We start from the raw sequence: 21,102 nt of genomic DNA on the forward strand, positions 1-21,102 counted from the left end.
TGTGCTGCTCTAGTCGTGTCACCTCTGAAAGCCTTTATTTCCTCATCTGCAAAATGGGCATGAGAAATACCCCCACCTTCAAGGCTGCTGTCAAGATATATGAACAACGGATGTGACCCCACGCATCATCCTCTCCCATCTCCCCAAGGTGCTTCCAGAGCTCCTAGCAGGTAGTAAGTTTCGTGGCCACGCCCCCCACCCCCACCCCCCTGCCCTGCCCTCCCCACCCTGCCGTTCTCTACTCAGACCTAGGTCAGCCCCAATCTCTTCACCCCCTTGCGGCAGGAGGGGCTGAAGTTATAGCTGCCTGTTCAGGGACTGTGAAATTCCTTCTCCCTGACCTTTCCTGGGATGTTATTAAAATGTTTCATGGTCAGTTGTGTCAGAAAAAAATTATGAAGAAAGTGAAAATGTTTTAATTTGCACTGGAGGATGGGGCAGAATCTGCTGCGAGGGGCCTCCCCGGCCCCCACCCTAGCATGGCCCCGTTTCTGTGACTCATGGCCTGTTCTGGGGGAAGGCAGCAGTTGCACAGTGGGGTAGGGAACCGGAAAGGGAGGGGGCTGTCACCTCCCGCCTGGGTGTCCCAGCTGGGGTGGAAGGGCTGGACCTTCTCACCTCCCTGCTCCCTGGTTTTGAGGCCCTTACAGCCCCCAGTTATAACACAATGAGTTTCCACTGGTGGAGAGAAAAAGAGTGGGGATCTGTAGTTCAAAGGCTTGACCTTGAGCCTTCAACTGCTTGGGTGACTGGGGCAGAAACTGCGTCCCTCCACGGCCCCTCATCTGTAAATGAACAAGATGGATTAAAATGTGTCTGCGGTTCATTCTAGACCTAATGCCCAGGGCAGTCATGCCCCGAGGCAGGGGGATAGCTGAGAGGGACCCCTGAGGACTATTGCTACTGCTGCCATAATAATCGTTTCAACAGCTGTCATTACTGAGGCCTGGCTGTAAACCACGCGTTCGACATGTATTCTCCTCATTGTACAGGTGAGGAAACCGAGGTGCAAGGAGGTTAAATAACTTGCTCAGGGCCCTAGGGCAAGTATGTGATTGAACTGGAATCCACGAAAAGACTGCCTCCGCCCAAGCCACAGACTCTTAACCACTAGGCTGCCCGTCCAGAAGGCTCCGCATTGGACCCTGGAGCTTGACTTTTCAGTAATGTTCAGAGCTGAGGGTAAAGAGAGGAGCTGCAAAGGGCTCTCTGCAGGATGCAGGTGGACAGGCAACAGGGTCGCTCCAGGCAGTGTGCCCCTGCGTGGCCTCTGGACCCTCAAGAACCTCTGGCACCATCAGGTGAATTTCCAGCTCTCTGGGCCCCAAACCACTCGGGTCAGAGCTAGGTGAGCAACTTTTCATTGATGGGAAGACCGGCTTGGGAGATGTGAGCACTGCCCAGGGAAGCAGGAATCTTCAGGCAGCACAGAGTGGGCTTCCTTAGGAACGGCTTCCTGGAAGGAGGGGGAATGCAAGACGAATGTCAGTGGGAGCTGGTTCTCTGAAGGGTGTCACACATGGGGAGAGATGTGCAGGGACGCGTGCACCCACATATGTGTGTGGGGGGACATGGGAGGCGTTTGTGGGGGCTGTGTGCACACACACGCACCAGGCATGCTATTATGCCTGTGTGCGTCCCTATGTGTGCAACTCCATGCACTCGGGTATGTGTATATAACACACACATTTGTGTGTGTGCGGGTTCCTGCAGGACGTGGGTGGCCCCCCATCCTCTAGGTTGTGTGGTTTGTTCCCCTCTTATAGCCCCAGGCTGCTCTGATTCTCGCCTCCCAATCCTGCCTTCTGACCTGACAACAGGAGTCAGGTGGGAAGACCGTGGGGTGCCTTCCTGGGATTCTGCTGGGCTTGGGGCAGCCTCACAGCCTCACCCATTGGTACCTGGGGTCTAGCAGGGTTTGTAGGTGCTGTGGGACAGTAGAAGAGCAATTGAACCATTCATTTATTCAACAGTTTATTTGAGTACCTACTATGTGTCAGGCCTGTGGCCCTGAAGACACAATGGTGATGTGAGTCTTGCCCTCATGAAGTTTACAGTCTTCCTGAGAAAGCCTGATGTTCATACTAAAAAAAACGAATCTTTGAGTATTACTTGCTATGATGGAGAGATCAGGGAGCTATGAGCACCTATAACAGGGCACCTGACCTTGACTGGGGTCAGAGAAGGCTTCCCTGAGGAAGTGGCGATTACGTAGGCATTAACGGGAGCGAGGAGAGGGCAGCACATTGGAGAAAGAGGGAATAGCGTGTGCAAAGGCCCTGTGGCTGGAATGCAGTGAGGAGGACGTGCTGTGTAGGGAGGGAGAGTCGTGCTGCTGTGAAGCAGATGGGGCTCAATTGTCTCTCTTCTTCCTGAATTGCCACCTACCCAAACATAACCACTGGGTTGCTCTTCAGATAGTGGAGAAGTCCTGTGTCAAACCTTCCACATTCTCTCACCTATTCCATCCTGGTAGACCATGGCAGGCATTTAGGAAACAACTGGCAGAGGTTGTACCTGGGATGTGCAAGGAGCCAGCCTGGCCTCCTGCAGTATGGAGCTCGTGTCCCCAGATTTATTCTGTGTCCTCAGGGCACCGAGACAGGGATGCTGAGGAGGGAGGTTACTCCTGGGGCAGTCTTACTGCACCCCAAGGCTGTCTCTCCCTGCTCCAGGCAGGTAGGACACAGCAGGAATGGGCATATGATTGGACTGCCAGACGAGACAGGATTATTCTCTAGGCAGAGAAATCAAAGCAAGAAGGAGAGGCACGTAAGAGCCCTGACTGGGTGGGTATGGGCCCCCAGACCACCAGCTCACGGTTTGCTCAGCCCAGAGGTAGAGGACCCACCATCGGCTCCAGGCAGACAGAGTGAGTGGCCTTGTGGGAGCCGAAAGGCATAGCTCCTCCCTCCCCTCCCTGCCCCTCTTCCCAGCCTGTCCTTGGGAGGCTGGGATTGTCTTGGGCAGGGCCACCCCTCTGGGACTTGTTTTTCTTCCCATGAAGAGGGAAAAGCACGTGGCTAGATTGTTGGGAGACTCCATTGTGGTGCCGTGTATGTAGATAATTAAGGGCTGACAGACTGAAGGAGTGGTTTTTATTATCATGATCCATAAAGGGCCCCGATCTGGCTGCCCTCGACCCCGTCGGCCTGTGTCCAAGCCCAGCGCTGCCAAGCGGGGCCCTTGACAGGCCACTGAGCCTGTTTCCTCCTGCGACCTGACAGGATCCTGTCTGGGAGGGTTGTTGTGAGAAGTGAGTGGAACAGTTCCTGAAGGCCCACAGCACAAGCCGGGCCAGGAACTCACTCAGAAAATGTCAGAAAGTTATGCAGAACCTCCTGGCTGAGACTTCGCAGAGCGGGGGCCCCGCGCTCAGAGTCTTGGCCCTGCCCTGGGGCAGCCGTGTAACCTGGGCACGTCAGTAAGCCGCTGGGTCCCCAGTGTCCTCCTTATAAAGTCAGGTGAGTGGGCTCTGACTCGTGAGGCTCCGAGTCCCCCTCACGTTCAGGCAGCACTCACCCAGTAAACACTTGCTTTGTGCCACACTCTGAGCAAAGGGCCACAGAGCTTGTTTCCATGCCTATTGCTACATAAGAAACCCCCCCAATCTGGACTGCATAAAGCAACAGCTGTTTTCTTATGCTCATGGATTCAGTGGGTCAGGAATTGCGGATGGCTCTTCTCTGCTCCTCAAAATCCGGGGGTGACTCCAACAGCTGGAAACTTTTCGCTCCTATTCTGGTGCCTGGGCTGGTCCCGCTGAAGGACTGGCTCAGCTGGACTGTCGCCTGAGCACCTACATGTGGCCTCTCCACGTGGCACGGGCATCTCAGGCACGGGGTTCTGAGCAGAAGTACTTCAGAGGAGGCCTCTGGGGGGCCAGCGTCCCAAGAGAACCAGGCAGAAGCTGCAGGGCGTCTTCTGACCCCACCTTGAAGTCACACAGCATCATTTCCGGTGAATTGTATTCATTACAGTGAGTCAGTAAGGCAAGTTCAGATTCAAGGAGAAGGGATATAGATGTTCCCCCAACTCTCAATGGGAAGAACGTCAAAGAATTGACACAAATGTAGGTGTTTTGCAACCACTCAGAGCTCATTCCAGTGTACTACCCTTTATTGAGATGTCACATGTGAGCATGGTGCTGGGAGAGAGCACGTTCCCGCTTCTCTTCCTGGATATTGTGCAAAAAGCAGAGCAGAAGTGGGGAACCCTTCGAATCCCATTTTCAGCCTGGTGAGAGCTCTCCATGAATAGTGGTAGGAAGGGAGGGAGAAGCGTAATCCCTGTTGCCCCCAGGCACCCCCTGGCCAGGAAAGTTCCAGTACCTAGGCCTGGGTTGGCATTCAAGCCCCATGCCCCAGCCCTGAGCTGCTTTGCAGCCCTCTGCCCCACTATACCCCTCCTACCCCTTTTCTCTCTCCTGACTGACCAGGTTTCCCAGCTCCCTGCACACCGGCTGCATTTGCTCACGCTACTCCCCACCTCTCTCCCTCCCTCCTATCTAACTCTAAGGGCCAGTGCAGTTGGCAGCCTTCCCATAAGAAGCACTCCTTCTGGTGACGGGCATATACCCATCTCACCCTCCTCCCTGCATGCCCTGCACCATGCTTTCCCTGGCTGCTCTCACCACTCACGTTAGGGATTTCATGGCTGCTGTCTTTTCCTCCCCACTACACTGGAAATTTCCCGAAGGCAGGTTTTCTCTTTTTCAGTGTCCCCATCTCTGAGATGTGTGGCAGAGAGTAAGTGTGACTCCTGGGGTTTAGAGCATCCATGAGAGGCTAGACCGGATGCCTTCTGAGGGCCCTTTCTAGGTCAGGCAGGGTCTGGGGATGCAGACCTCAGCCCAGGAACAAAGGCGGGGGGTGGGAGGTACAATGGCCACCAGATTCCAGGATCCTCTGGGCCTCCTGGTCTTAATCAGGGCATGTGATTGCAAGGTCAAGTCTAAAGTGCACCCAGCCCCTCAGCCTGGCTGTGCAGACAGGTGAGCAGGAGCTGACCCTGCTCCCTTAGCTGCCCCTGGCCGGGGGCCCTCTGTAAGCCCCGTGTCTCCTACAGAAGCCTTCCCCAACGCCCTTCCCAGAACAGGACTCTGCATTCTCCGGGCTCCCCTGATGCAACTATTATACTCCTTCATTCCATGACTACTTATCAGGGGCGTGGAATGACGGTGGTGAACTAGACAGACAAACAGCCCTGCACATTCCAGGGGCAGGAGACAGACAGCCAACAAGGAAATACAGACCATGTCAGAAGGGGATAAGTGCCGTGGGGGAAAATACAGCCAGACAGCGTGGGGAGTGCCAAGGGTGGCATTGTTACTATGTCCTCTCAAGTGGTCAAGGCAGGCAGGCTTCTCACAGAAGGTGACATTAGATAGTGCCCCGAGGGAAGCTTGGGGCCAGACGGGGAAAGGTGCAGGGAATCCAGGAAAGGGCTGCCTCAGGCTGAGGGAGATGCAGGTGAAAGACTTCCAGACAAGAGCCTGGTGGTGTAGGTGGATGTGCAGAGGGAGAGGTGACTGAGCTGAAGAGAGACTCGATTAATCACTGTAACTGCTATGTGATGGATGCGGGGGCGGGGACGGGGGAGGGGGAGGTAGGGTCCAAGCTGGGAGACCAGGTGAGAGATGCTAGCTCCAACCACACAGGTGGCAATGGAGGGGGAGAGATGGAAGATTCTAGAGCCTTCCCTCTGCCATACCCTCCTCTCCCAACTCATGCTCAGGTCCGGGCACCTGCTTCAGCATTGTCCTCCCCAGGCTCATGTCCATCCAGCTCGTCTCCACCTGACTGCCAGGTGGGCCTTGTACCTTTGAAAACCATAATGAAGTGGGCAGACAGCGCTGGGTTGGAGTCCTGCCTCAGCTTCTTACCACAGGTTGGCCTCGGGCAGGTTACTGGCTGTCCCTAGATTTATAGTCCCCTCTACGAAATGGGGGGAATAATTCCCATCTCAGTAGTGTTGTGGAGTCGTGTATGGGAAAGCCGGAGTCCGCTCCACGCACGCAGCAAATGCTCTGATAGGACCACCCGCGCCTGCTGCATGCCAGGCACCCAGGGCTCCCCATGCTCTTCTAGGACAGTGGCCTCTCCCTCTTCTGGCAGCATTGGTTCAACTTGATTCTATCATTGTATAAAGCTGGTGACAGAAATTGCCAACATGAATTATTAGCAAGTCTGGGAGATGATAACATGACCCAATGGGGTAGGCCCCATCCAGAGACTTCAGCAAAACCCGACAGAGCAGGCAGACCAATGCGGGGAAGAGCAGAAGTGGACTTCCTGACAGGCCCGGGCCTCCCCCTGAACAGCCGCTGGCACCCTCCTACCTGTGTTCTCCCTCCCCACCCCCTCCTGACAGCCCTCACCGCAGGCATCTTAATTGATCTCATTGTTCTCCAATCCCTTGAGACCTGAGACTCCAGCTGTGCTTAAACAGAACAAAATCTCTTCCAATTTCCCCACCGTTTAAAAGAAAATTGAATTCTTTATCTGCAGCCTGGGGAGGGGAAGAGGGAGGAGAGAGAGAGAGAGAGAGAGAGAGAGAGAGAGAGAGAGAGAGAGAGAGAGAGAGAGAGAGAGAGAGACTAGTAAATAGTTCTTACGTGGGTGACCCCAACCCTGCTCCCAAGCTGCCTGGGAAGGCTTTTGTAGACACACCCTCCCCCATTTTGGGGGTGTCTAGGCTATCCTTCTGGGCCCCTTTAATCTGCTCTTGGGTTCATCCCTAATCGCGGGACCAGGACGGTGCCTGCCAGGCGCTGGGAGGAAGCTGAGCGGCCTGACGTTGATTGACGGTCCGCCCTCCTCTGTCTGTCAGGCCTCAGTGCTCCTCGGCTGTGTTTATCTCTTTAATCTAAATATCAATCCGTAAAACCAAAATGGGATGGAATGAGAGGTAGGACAGGCGCTAAGGAGAGAGAGAGAGAGAGAGTACACAGCTGGCTGCCGCCTGCCCGCCACCACTTCTGAAAGGAGCCAAGGCAGGGCCTGTGGGTTGGGAGGTCACAAGGGGCTGCCCTTGGTGGGCTCAGGCTGGGGGCAGGATGGAGAAGTGAGGCTCCCCCACCTCTGCCCCTGAAGTGGATTTTTCCTTGGCTTTGTTTAAGATTTGACCGTTTCCAGTTATTTAGTCACTCCACTAATTGATTTTTGGCAAATTGATCGAAAGCTCCATTGCCTGTCAAGCCTGCCTCCCTCACTGGTGCCTCCAGAATCCCCCGTCCTTGGTAGGAGCAGCCACGTCTGCCTCTGACCTTGGCCCCTTTGCCCAAAACAAAATAACACAACAAAACGGAGAAGGCACTTGTTGTTTACCATCACAGCTCTGGTGAGCAGGTGTCGTGAGCTTAGTAAATGCCAAGCATTTCACAGTATGTTACTCATCTCTTCTGTGCCCATTGTACAGAAGAAAGAAACAGAGGCCCAGAGAAAGGAACCTGCCCAGGGTCAGCCAGCTAGTAAGTGGCTCAGCCAGGATTCAGACCTGGGTCTGTCGGACTCCAGAGCCCCTAGATCTCGCTCCCGTTTGCCCGGCACCATCAGGTACCCACTCGCACACTGGGCTCCATCCAGCCTGTTGGCACCAGTCATCTCCAGAGTCCTAGGAGAAGGGCTGAGCGCTGGCCTGGGCAGCGGGAGCCGCTCAGTCACTGAGTGACCTTCAGCAGGCCCCTGGCTCCCGGGGCTTCGGTGTCCTCACCTGTAAAATGAAGGTGTTCTGCTGGATGCTCCCTAAGGCCTCCTGTGACAACGTGTGACCACCTGCCCCAGACAGTCCCCTCCCGTGCTGAAAGCCTGTCATTCCCTGCACTCGGCACCTGTCAGTCACCCTTCAGTAGGTCGGCTGCTGATTGTTCCTGCTCAGGCAGTTGTTCAGAGGACACCAGAGCGAAGAAAATGGACCCCCTGGGTGAGGGGACAATGGGTAGCTGTAAGAGTGGCGAGGGCCAGAATGACTTCATAAATGCTGCAAAGCAAATGTCTGTACAAAGTCCTGTGCTGGGAAGGTTATGAGCTGGGAAAGTTACGCGCCCTGGGTGTAATAATGGGGGGGGCATGGACCCATAGCAGCCACCAGAGCTTAGGTCTGAGAGTTTCTCCTGGGAGCAGCTGGGAGAAAGATGAGAGAGCAGAGAGTGTGGGTGGGGTTCCGTGCAGGGGTCTGCACAGAGGTTTAGGGAGAAATTGAGCGGGGCCTGTGGGTTTGGGGTGGCTTAATCTTGCTGCACCATCCCTGTAGCAGTGGATGGCAGCTGTGGTTCCTGACAGCTTAATTCTGGAGTGGCTCAAAGTCCCATATGCCCATTGGTTTGTTTAGTGTTTTTTTTTTAAAAAAAAAATTTTTTTTAACCATGATCCCTAATAAAAACTATATTTAACATCATGAACCAGGATACACGCACAACACTATCTAGTATTTTCTATTTTATGCTACTAGATTTCTACTCTCTTAGCAACTTTCAAATGTGCAATCACTGTTATGAGCTGTAATCACCATGCTTTACATCCTCATGATATATTTCTCTTGTGTTTTATACCTGGAAGTTTGTACTTTTTGACTCCCTTCACTCATTTTGCCCACCCCCATCTCTGGCAACCACCAACCCTTTCTCTATATGTATGAGCTCAGTTTTGTTTTGTTTTTAGATACCAAATGTAAGTGAGGTCATACAGTATCTGTCTTCCTCTGAGTTATTTCACTTAGCATAATGCCCGGGAGGTCCATCCATGTCGTCCCAGTGACAAGATTTCCTTCTTCTTTATGGCTAAATAATATTCCATTGTGTATATATATCACATCTTCTTTATCCATTCATCCATTGATGGACACTCAGCTTGTTTCCATATCTTGGCTATTGTGAATAATGCTCCAATGAACATGGGGTACATATGTCTTTTAGAGTTAGTGTTTTCATTTTCTTCAGATAAATACCCAGTGGTGGATTTGCTATATCATACGGTAGTTCTTTTTCAATTTTTTTTGAGGAGGCTCCATACTATTTTCCGTGGTAGATGTACCAACTTACATTCCTGCCAACATGGCACAAAAGTTCCCTTTTCTCCACATCCTCTCCAACACTTGTTATTTCTTGCCTGTTGATGATATTCATTCTAACAGTGTGAGAAAACATCTCGGTGTGGTTTTGATTTGCATTTCTCTGATGATTAGTGATGTTGAGCACCTTTTCATTTACCTGTTGGCCATCTGTATGTCTTCTTTGGAAAAATGTCTATTCAGATCCTCTGCCCATTTTTTAACTGGATTGTTTGCGTTTGTTTGTTTTTTGCTATTGAGTTGTATGTGTTCTTTATATATTTTAGATTTTAATCCCTTATCAGATGTATTATTTGCAAGTATTTTCTCTCATTCAGTAGGTTGCCTTTTCATTTTGTTTATGGCTTCCTTTGCCGAAGGAAAAGGCAGCTTTTTGTCTGATGTAGTCCCACTTGTTTATTTTTGCCTTTGCTTTTGGTGTCAAATCCAAAATATCACCATCAAGACCAATGTCAAGGGCTTACTGCCTATGTTTTATTCTAGGAGTTTTATGGTTCCACATGTTCCATTCAAGTCTCTAAACCATTTTGAATTGGTTTTTGTGTATGATGTAAGATAATGGTCCAGTTTCATTCTTCTTCATGTGGATGTCCAGTTTTCCCACCATCATTTATTGAAGAGACTGTCTTTTTCCCATTGTATATCCTTAGCTCATTTGTCATAAATTAATTGACCATATATGTGTGGGTTTATTTCTGGGCTCCTTATTCTGTTCCATTTATCGGTGTGTCTGTTTTTATGCCTATACCATACTGTTTTGATTGTAGCTTGAAATCAGGGTGCATTTCGCCTCCATCTTTGTTTTTCTTTCTCAAGATTGCTTTTGGTCTTTGTGATTCCATACAAATTTTAGGATTGTTCATTCTATTTCTGTGAAATATACCACTGGATATTTGATAGGGATTGCATCACATCTGTAGATTGGTTTGGATGGTATGGACAACTTAAGTGTTCCAATCCATGAACATGGAATATCTTTCCATTTATTTGTGTCTTCCTCAATTTCTTTCATCAATGTTTCACCATTTTTACCCTACTATTTTCTATTTTTATCCTGTTAGATTTTTTTAATGCTAGTCATGACCCACTATGTTGATTTCATGACCAACTAATGCATGGTTACCTAAGTTTGAACATCTCTAGAAGGAGCCTTCTCTGCTTTACTAGGTAACAATGATGATGATGATGATGATATCAATTCATGTTTCAGGGCACAGAGTGGTAAAGACCCCAGGAGCCAGACTTAAACCACCCAGGTTTATCCTGACTCAGACATTTCTGAGCTATATGACTTTAAATAGGTTACTTATATGAGCAAAGACTCAATACAGCTACTAGTAACAGAAACCTCCAAATATAATAGCTGCTTAAACAAGATCGAAGTGTATTTCTCTCTCATATAAAAGCAGTTTAGAGGGGCACAGCCTTGGGTGGCTCCTTCAAGCTCTCTTTCCCACCATTCCTATAGTATAGACCTGTCTTCATGGTCCAAGATGGTTGCTAGAGCTCCAGCCTTCACATACGTACATATTCCAAGCTGCAGAATGAAGGAAGGGAAGAAAGACACACTCTGTCTCTTAAAGAGACTTCCTAGAAATGCCCTGTAAACTGCTTTAATCTCATGTGGCTGTGCTTATCTGCAAAGGAAGCTGGGAAGTGTAGTGTTTTGGCCAGATAGTGTTGTGCCACCTAAAAATCATGGTTTCTATTAATTTGAGAAAGGGAGCATGGATGTTTATTCTCTACCAGATAACCTCTGTGTGCCTCTGTTTCCTCTTCTGGAAAATGGTGGTGATGATAGTTCCTTATAGATTTGTTGGGGGATGGTTCAGTGAGATAATACAAGCAAAGAACTTAGCACAGTGCCTGACACAGAGTAAGGGCTAAACAAATGATAGGTACTAATATTAAGTGCCTGGCACCAAGCTAAGCACTTTACGTGTGTTAGCTCACTGAATCCCCACAGCAACCTGGTGAGGTAGAAATTAGCCTCCCCATTTTATAGGTGAGAGCACTGAGTTCGGAGAAGTTAGGTGTTTGCCAGAGGTCACACTTGTGGACGGGACAGAGCTGAGACATGAACCCTGTTTCTAAGATGCCAGAGTTCTTTCCCTTAACCATGAAGCAACACGGCCTCTTCATGGAGATTGAACCCCTCCTTGAGAGGCTGAAGAAACTGGGGGGCTAAGAGGTATGAGGGGATGCAAACTGAATCCAAGGCCAGAGCTCCCTCTGCCCGCCCAGCCACCTGCAGACCCCTACCCAAGGATAAGCAAGACCAGCACAAAAGATGCTTGAAGCATCCATTATAACAAGACCTGCAAACTTGGGGTCTAAAGATCAAGGTCTTCAATTCGCGGAATAACCCTGGCCAAACCCCTTTTCTCTGCAAGCCTCAATTTTTCCACCTGCAAAATGGAGAGAATGCTGCTATACCTTCTTCCCCTTCTGGAGACATTTTTAGAACAGCGAGGCCAGAGTGTTTTGAACTCCTTGGGATGCAAGGTTTTATAAATGAGATATACTGCTTGCCTTTCAGAGTGTTTCTCAGTCTGTTCAAACATTCTGACGACTCGGAGTTGGGTGGCTAGAGGAGTGAGGGAACCCAAATGTGTGTGGACAGGGCTGCTTCTCAGGCATACGTATGCCCAGCACGCCCTGTCCACCCTGCACTCGCATGCAACATCTGGACTGGACTGGCCCAGGTGAATGAGGGGCTGGCACTGTAACCCTCTGCTGGTTTCAGAGATCACAGCTGATTTATAGTTTCTGCGTCAGACTTTGACCTTAATTTCTTCTGTCGTTGTGGGGCTGTAAAATTCATTAGGGACCCGCAGGCGGAGTGATGGAGATGTCAGGTGGGCAATCATGTGGGTATTTAATCTATCAGATGTGTGGCTTGCCATTTAGGGAGACAACAAGAGAATGTGGAATCAATACGGTTCATTAGTGAGTAGCCCATGCCAGGCCAATCAGTGCCTGCCAGTGGCAGCAGGCATGGGGGCGTGCCACCCGCACTCCAAGTCACCTTGTAGTGAGGATGTGTCCTGGCACATGGCTGGAAGCAGCCCGTGCCCAGGTCCCTCTCCCACCTTTCCACTAGACCAGGAGCTAGCTGCCTGTTATGTTTCACGGGGACAAGGAAGCAGAGGGAGGGTGGCAGAGTCAGCGTGGGATACAGTGGGGACGTTTGGTAATGGATGGAGGCAGTCCCAGCCGCGGTTTGGCTGCACCCCCAGGGGGTTGATTGGACTGTCTTCTCCTCCTCTTTCTATCTCTTCCGCACATAAGGTCCCACTTAACAGCCTCAGCTACAGTGTCTGTCCCCATGCCTCTCTGTCACCCTCCCCTTCTCATCCTCTACCACATAAGCCCTGCTTGATAACTGGCTTCAGAGGCCTTAGTCTCTACTGATTGTGAATATCTCATTCACCCCAGCCAATGAGCTACCCTCCCTCCCCCTGCATCCCAGAAAAATGGCTTTCTGATTCCCACTTTTCTTTGTTTGATGGTCAGATGTGATTTTTTTTTAAAGTCACTCAGTTGAGTCTTCCTCAAACCCAAGAGCATGAGAGAATGGACAGTGTTGCAAAAGGATTAGGAGTCAATTTTTTTTTCCCTTTGCTTTGTGTGTGTGAATGTCAGACGGACAAGGGTTTGAATCCCAGCTCTGCTGGTGACCGGCTGTGGGACTCTGAGCCTGGTCCCTGCCATCCCTAGCCCCTTGCAGCTGTGAGGGCAGGGAGCAGACTGCCTGGCTCAGCCTGTGTGCCCAGGGTCCAGCCTAAGGCCTGTGTCTGAGGTCTGGCTCCCCTCGAAGCAGACCTGGCAGGGACTCAGGGTACGCAGTTTACTTGGCCAGGTGATCCCAGGAAACTCAGGTGGGAGTAGGAGGTGAGATGAGGTCACTGAGGGGCGTTGTGAAACCAGTTACCGTGGGTGGGGCGGGGGGGCGCTACTGGAGCTCAGTCCACTGGGAAAACTAGGGGAGAGGCTGTGCCTGAGTCATTTCACCTCAGGGCAAGGAGCTGGGGTGTTGATCCGTTGACTCCCAGTCCCTATTGAGTGAGGGCACCTTCCGGGGAGGTGGACATCCCATCATGCCAACTGCTTCTTTGAGGGAGAAAAGCTTGCAGGCTGAGAGCCGTGCAGGGACTCCCAGTAAAGCAGCCCCGGTGGGTGGAGGTGAGCATGAGGGCGTTGTGTGTGGCCCTGGCAGCTTCCATCACGGGCAGACACTTGCTGCATGTATAAGACGAGGCGAGTACAAGTATTAGCACCTTTTCCTAGAGTGGGAGCGGACATGAAATGTATTCATTCCCACGGATTTCTCAGAATAATACCTAGACCCCGTAAGGACTCAACAAGGGTGAGCTGTTGTGACTCTTTATTTCTGCATTTATCATTAGCTGGAGTTGCTTCCTCTGTAAAATGGGATTCTGAACGCTGTCTTGCTGGTTGTTGTAAGGACAAATTAGGGGCAAATCCTGTCATGTTTCTCACACAGTACCAGGCCCACGGTGACGCTCGACAAGGCAATGATCTCAGTTATCCCCATGCTTCCGAGGGGCCCCCACACCTCTCCCCCAGGTTACCTCCAACATCTCCCCGGCAGGGGGCCAGGGGACCACCAGGCAGCTGCTGGCCACTGTGACAGCCTTTGACATCCCCGTAATTGCTTTCCTGCGACGACTCCTTTAAGCACAGAGCTGCTGGCCAGAACAATTTGCTCCCCATCAATTTTTATTTCCAGGTTTTAAAAATAAAATAAAGAGAAATAAAGACAGGGATAGGGAAACAACACCGTGGCTGCAATAACAAACCAGCTGGACCCCACACCTTGAGAGCACCTGTCAGCCTGATTCTCATCTCTCCTCTCCCGCCACAGAACTGACACATTAATACCTGGGGCTCTGGCCTGGCTCCTGCCAGCGCACCCCTCCTGCAGGGCTCAGTGCCACGTCCCCTTCCCTCCACCTCGCCTGTTGCTGGGGGTCAGTGGCTGGCAAAAGAGAGGGGTTAGAACTGGGAGTGTACTAATACTAGCTCCACTTAGAAATGTGGACCATATGCCAGGCGTTGGTCTAAAGCACCTTACATGTAGGACCTTCTTTAATCCTCACAGCCGCCCCGTGAGGCAGGTGGTATTATTAGCCCCATTTTATAGAGGAAACTGAGGCTTGCAGTGGATGTTACTTGGTTATTCTTTCTCCTCTTCTTTTGATCTCTTCTTCCCCCCTTCCTCTCCCCTCCTTCCTTTTCCCTTCTCTTTCTTTTCTCCTCTTCATCTTTTCCTCCCACTTCCCTTCCCACCCTCTTCTCTCTCTGCCTCCTTCCTCCCTTTCTCCTACGGTTCCCCCACCCCCATCATCATCCAACTGGTATCCTTCCCTCCCTAGAAGTCCATCTACGCGGGGTTCGCAATTGGCTTGTCACAGGGAGAAAGGACCGCAGAAGTCATCATATATAATCTCCTCATTCATTCATTCAGCCCCTATTTGCTGAAGGCCTCCAGCACTGGGGATCCATGTGGAATAAGCCATTTCCTGCCCTCATAAAGCTTACATTCTAGTGGGAGTAACATTCGCCCCGATGCTCCTGCCAAAACCATGCCCTTTTCCCTACCACCTCCATCTACCAGCACGACCTCCCAGCTCCAGCTGAGTCCAGCTCCTTCCCGGCATGCACCTGACCCCCCAGTTCGAGCCCCCGTTGCCTCTCATCACTGCCTACGCAACTGCAATGACCACCTCAGCTCCTCGCTCCTGTTCCTGTCCCAGGAGTCTGTTATCTGAGCGGCAGTCAGACTGCACTTTTACAAATGCAAATGCATTTACAAAAGTCAATGAATCCCTGTCTGCTGAGACTCCAGAGGTGGGAAGGAGCCTGCCTCAAGAGATCTGGGGAAGAGCATTCCTGGCAGAGGGAACTGCTAGTGCAAAGGTTGTGAGGCAGGAGCAGCGTGTCCTGTTAGAAACTTAAAGACTGACCGGAGGGAGCAGAGTGATGGAGTGGACATGATTAGCTGAGGAGGTTAGAGGCTGACCCCATCAGGCCTCGGGGGCCATGGAGGGCAGCTTGGATTTCGTCAGAAATGCCCTGGGAGCCTGCTAAGCTGGCAAATGGTATCTTCTGTTGTCAGATGCTCCCTCTGGCTCTGGTGGAGGACGGGCCGCTGGTGCTAAAGTAGAAACAGGTAGACCAGACGAGTCAGGAAGCTGTGCAGCCCACGGCCCCCAGACCAGTGTCTTACTCAGCGTCCCATAGCCAGATGGCTAGGGCACAAGCTGGACGAGAACGAGATGGCTAGGGCACAACCTGGACGAGAACGCAGATCTCTGTCCCGTTTTGGTGGTATTTTCATGATTCTGCACAAATCCTTTTGGACGCCCTTCGTGCCTGGTCTTATAGTGGTGTCCCCCAAGAAGAATCATATTTCTGACCCTCAAGGAGCAGAGAGTCCAGCAGGATAGAAAAGAGGCTTCTTTTAAAGATGCTCTAGGCACTTTGTTTTTGTTAAAGTATAGTTGACTTACAATGTTTTGTTATTTTCAGGTGTACAATGTAGTGATTCTACATTTCTATTCCTTACAACGTGATCACCACCCCACACATATTTATCATGGGGATATTAACTATTTTCCCTGTGCTGTACGTTACATCCCTGTGACTTGTTTTAATAACTGGAGGTTTATACTTCTTAATCCCTTCACCTTTCTACCCATCCCCTAGCCCCCTCCCTTCCAGCAACCATCAATTTTCTGTATCTATGAGTCTGTTTTTGTTTTATTTGTTCATTTGTTTTGTTTTGTTTAGATTCCACATATATCGGTGACATCATATGGTATTTCTCTTTTTCTGTCTGACTTATTTCATTTAGCACAATACCTTCCGGGTCCATCCATGTTGTTACAGACGGAAAGGTTTCCTTTTCATGGCTGAATAATATTCCACTGTATATATGCCACATTTTCTTTATCTCATCATCCACTGATAGACACTTAGGTGGCTTCCATATCTTGCTACTGTAAATAATGCAATAAACAGAAGGGTGCATATATCTTTCTAAATTAGTGTTTTTGTTTTCTTTAGATAAATACCCAGAAGTGGAATTGCTAGGTTTATGGCAGTTCAATTTTTAATATTTTGAGGAATCTCCGCATTGTTTTCCGTAGTGGTTGCACCAATTTACAGTCCCACCAACAGTGCACAAGGGTTCTCTTTTCTCCGCATCCTCGCCAGCACTTGTTGTTTGTTGACTTTTTGATAATAGCTGTTTTGACACATGTGAGATGATATCGCACTGTTTTGATTTGCATTTCCCTGATGACTAGTGATGTTGAGCATCTTTTTCATATGTCTGATGGCCATCTGTATGTCTTCTTTGGAGAAATGTCTGTTTTTTCATTGGAATGTATAGCAAAGAGGCTTTGACGTAAGTTTCCCGGCAGTTGGTTGTTAGCTGCGGAGAAGACGGGCTTGAGCGAGATCCTGAAGCCTTCTCTGCACTCAGTACCATGATCGGTTAGTAATGTCTGCCGTGGACTTGGGTGTTCATTCTAGGTCCACAATGGCACGTGAGGAAGGAAAGGGCCACTTCCCTGTTTCAGCAGCCCCCCCACCAGTGAGGTCCCCACCCTGTCCTAACTGCCTTGCCACTCAACTCCTCCACCCTATCCTGTGCTCTGAGCCTCTGTCCATGGTCTGTAACCCCAGCTTCCCCAGCAGCACCCGCTGTCCTAAGGCTTCCTACCTGCTCAGAAGACCAAGGGCAGGACCCAGGGGCTTTTCTGAATGTTTCTTTCTTCCTCTGCCCCTCAGCCTCCCGCCGACCTCTCCTGTACTCGATTGTTCACACCCTGGGCCACTGCCCACCTGGAACACTCCCCGTCTTACCTCCTACACAAAGTCCAGTGGGAGGCATTTCCCTTATAGCCGCCGTTACGTTCCCTCCTCCCAGGAGTGTGACCATTCCCCCAGCCCAGAGAGTCCCAGGAAGGTGCGCAGAGCAGCAGCTCACAGTCAGACTTACCTCTGCCCCCGAACACCCACCATGCCCTCACCCGTCAGCCCTGCTTCCTTCTCAGATGCAATAGCTTCCTTCTGAGGAGACGACAGGGGAAACTGAGGCACCAAGCATTTCCCCAGAAGTGTGGGGCAGAGTAGATTCTATTTCCTGGCCATCTGCTTCTGCCTCTCATCCCAGAGAAAAGCCGAAATCCTCATCCACAGCACAATGGGAGGGAGTGGCCCAGGCCTCCTGGGCCTAATCAGGCTGAGTGGAGGGTCACCCCAGCTTCTCAGCTCCTGAGTTCCTCCAGCGGATCCCTCCTGCCTCCCTCTGGCCACCTCAGCCCCCAGAGCTTGCAAGAGTGCAGTTAATCTCACGCTGTTTAAGGAGTTATTCAGAGAGGCTCAGCGAATGATGAATGTGGAAAGCGTTACCAGTGAAGCACTGGGGCTTCGTGGAGCTGTTTAAAAATGCATTCTCCCATGTAAATTTCTGCTCCATCAATCCTTATGACATGTCAAACATTGCTATTGTTTCCTGAACAAATTGTACCGCGTGCCCTTCTCTGCAGATTTGTGCATGGGAGCAGAACTGCTCACCAGTGCCCGCAGCCTGCCACTGCTGCTGGGATGCAAGGCTGCCGGGGAGGCAGCTGGACCCGCCTTGCTTCAGAGCAGAAGCCCCATGGAGGGTGTCCGGGCGAGCGTGCGTGACGGGGTTGTGGGCTCTGGTGGGGAGTGATTGAGTGTGTGCCTGCCAGCTGCTGGCCTGCGGGGAGAGACACACAGGTGTCTAGGGAGGGGGTGTGGAGGGGCCACAGGGCCTGAGACGGGAGTAGGGTTGTTTGCAGTTGAGGGTGGGTGAGAGTATGTGTGTCTATGTGAGTGTGTAGCAGGATGGGGTCTACCTGAGCCAGACAGAGAGAGAAAAAAGAGAGAAGATTTCTATGAGAATATGTGGGGGGTAGGACAGGGAGATATTGGGACAGAGAGAGAGAGAGAGAGAGAGAGAGAGGACAAAGAGAAGAGAGAAAAACAAGTAGGGAACTATAAGGACATAGGAAGAAAGAAGACACAAGGACAGGACTTTCAAGCTGTAAAGAGGGGTAGAGAGTGTTTAAAACTGGAGAGAAGCTGGCATCTGTCCCCGGGGAGGGGTCACGTTATCAGATTGCAGCAGTATTCAATGGGCTACCGTTCGGAGGGAGATCTGGCAGAAGACGAGGGCAGGTGGGAGCCAGGTTGGTGCATAAAGCCCCCGTTGGCGGTTGTAAACCTGCAAGGCCATGGTGAGGAACAGCAGCGAGGTACAGGAACACATGGGGCAGTGTGTCAGCAAGGCAGGCACCCTGAAGAGGGGACCTTGGTATAGAGCAAATGAATGGAAGAGGGTGGGAGGGCAAATGTTCACCGCAAAAACAAGCTGGGTCAGAGCGGGTTCTTGGGGGGGCAAAGAAACAGGAGGACCTGACCGCTGTTATTAGGTTGGTGCAAAAGTAATCGCGGTTTAAAAGGTTAAGAATGCAGAAACTGCGATTACTTTTGCACCGACCTAATAAAATGGTAGGTCCCCTGGGAGTGGGCGTGAGCTATTTCAGTGATTATCAGGGGGAGCTGGGCTGGCATAGAGCGCTGGCATACAAGTCAAAGGGAGAGCTATATCCAGCGGGGGCTGGGTGAGGAGCCCTGGCTGGGTCGGCGGGGGGCACCTACAGTCCGCCGGTCTGCCCTGGCTGTCAGCAGGGGACCGCATCCCCCAGTCTAGGCCCTGAGGCACCTGCATACACCAAGCCAAGCTTGGGGCAGGAATGGGAGGGCCTTCTTTGAGAACCAAGGGTCTTGACTAAGCCTGTGTCCTGAGAAACCACAGCCAGAGACACCTGTCTCTGCTGATGGGCATGGCCAGTGTTGCTGGAGCCCACCCTCTCTAGGCAGAGGCTGGGGACAGAGTTACGGTGGCAAGAAGGAGAAGACTGCCTGTCGGGGCTCATCTGGCTTCTACAGGCTGAGGACAGTGACCTGGTAGGAGCATCCTGGATCCCATGGCTGAGCTCTCGAATTGGAGAAAGATGCCTCTCCCTGGAGCCCACGAACAGGGGACAGGGAAAGGGAGTAGTTAATAGCACCTCATGTAGTTGATATGTTGAGTTCACATCCCAGCACTGTGGCTGTTTGACCTTGGGCAAGCTGACTGACCTCTCTGAGCCTCATTTCTCTCTATCTGTAAAATGGGGATAATATTGGTACTGGTCCATAAGACTGTTGGGAATTTGGAATGAAATAAATGCTGGGAAATGCTGGGCACAGCTCATAGCACATAGAACGTGCTCGAAGGGAAATGGCAGGGGGCCATTATATGCCTCCCTGCCCGATCGCCAGGGGAAAGATGGGTATTTCTGACCCGGGCCTGGCCAGTGTGGGGATTTGACTATTCCCCCACTACAGGTTCACCTTGTCTTAACCTTTGGAATTTCGCCCCGTGTGTATTTATTTTTTTCCTTTTTGTCAGCAGAAGAAAATTACACTTCTGCCAGCATTGTCCATCACGGAAATAAGCACTTGCGGATGCAATTATAAAGGCCCAAATGAGGGAATTAGTTTTGCTGGTAATGCCAGGGTTGGGGAGAATCACAGGAGACGTCTTATAAATCAGGCATTGGGCAGCAGGCAGTCCTGGCCCCCTCTCCCGTGTACTGACCATGGAGACAGATGCTGACCTGCCAGCTGGCCTTCCTGGGCTGCAGACGCGTCCCCCGGGGTGGGCGGAGCGGGCGGCGGGGAGGCAGAGACGTTCTGAGTCCCCTGCTCCCCTCAGGCCTCCGTACCTGCAGGAGGGCAGTTCTCACCAGGAGCTACCTGGGTATCTTGGTGCCCAGCCAGTGACTGGCTGATAGACCCAAATACAAAGAAAAGTCTTCTTCAGGATTGACCAACCCAGTCACCTGCCAGCCTGTTTTCTGCTTTATTTTCCTCACTGTTCTAGCCACAGTCTGTCTGGGATTATGTTGTTCGGTTATTTCTCTCCTCCATTATTCTCTGTCTCCCTTTACAAGTATAAGTCACATTCCCGCTACGGCTGTGCCTTCAGTGCTGCCTGGCACAGCAGCTGGCACGTCGGAAACGCTCAGAAAATATTTACTGGTGATGTGACCGAGCAAGAGTCTGCTCCTTGTCTTCATGAAGGTTCCTTCCACGGGGTGCCAAGCGCTCTCCGTCTGCCCCTGCGGACCCCTCCTGCCCTTCTCACCCACTCTGCATGTGCCCCGGCAGGCCAACTGTGTGGGACTTCGGTGAGTCCCACCCTCTGTCTGCCTCTAGGGTTTGGCCAGCAGGGAGCCTGAGCGGGACGTCAGAGCTTGGGAGATGCATTGGAGATGCTTTATAACCCCAGCCATGCTTCCCGGGCAACCAGAACAGCCCCACTCAGGCTGCTCACTGTGGTGTCTTCTAATGGGGAGGGGACATCAGCCTCCCAGGAGGAAGATCAGGCTGGTTCTCAGTGGCTGGCAGTGGAAATCCCTCCTTCAGCCAAGATTTTGAGCCCTGTGCCGGGCATAACAGAGAATACAAAAATGAGTTAGAGTCAAGCTTCTCTGGCAAGGGGAGGAAACGGGCAGACACAGGCAGATTGCACTGCGTGTTCCAGAAAAGGTACAGCCAGGGGCTCTGGGGTCAAGAACTGAGTAATCAGGGAGCTCCCTAAGAGAGGGGGCATTTGGGGTGCGCCCTGAGGGGTGGGCTGGAGTTTGGACAGCAGTTACAGAATGAGGGGAGGCTGCAACCAGGCAAGGAGAGAACAGTCTGGGTCCATCAGGGAGAGGTGGATACCAGACGGCCAAGACCAGTCAGGCTGTGCAGGGCCTGGGTGCCAGGTGCTGGTCTGGAATTAAATCGGCTGCAGTGGGGAACACTGAAGGTTTGGGAGCAGAGGAAGAACATTTCAGCCATTGATTTTGACTTCTTGCCCTGGGCTTCTTATGAGAGTCTTGGCAAGCCGTAAAACATACTAGTGTGTACCTGTGG

At 51.4% G+C, this 21,102-nt stretch overlaps 1 protein-coding gene across 1 annotated transcript in view; it reads left to right on the forward strand.

Annotated features, from left to right (window-relative positions):
• CDH23 (cadherin related 23) overlaps nt 1-21,102 on the forward strand; it is a 394,835-nt gene that overhangs the window by 239,481 nt on the left and 134,252 nt on the right.

This window comes from Rhinolophus ferrumequinum, chromosome 16, assembly GCF_004115265.2.
Source record: "Rhinolophus ferrumequinum isolate MPI-CBG mRhiFer1 chromosome 16, mRhiFer1_v1.p, whole genome shotgun sequence".
Classification (NCBI taxonomy): Eukaryota; Metazoa; Chordata; class Mammalia; order Chiroptera; family Rhinolophidae; genus Rhinolophus; species Rhinolophus ferrumequinum.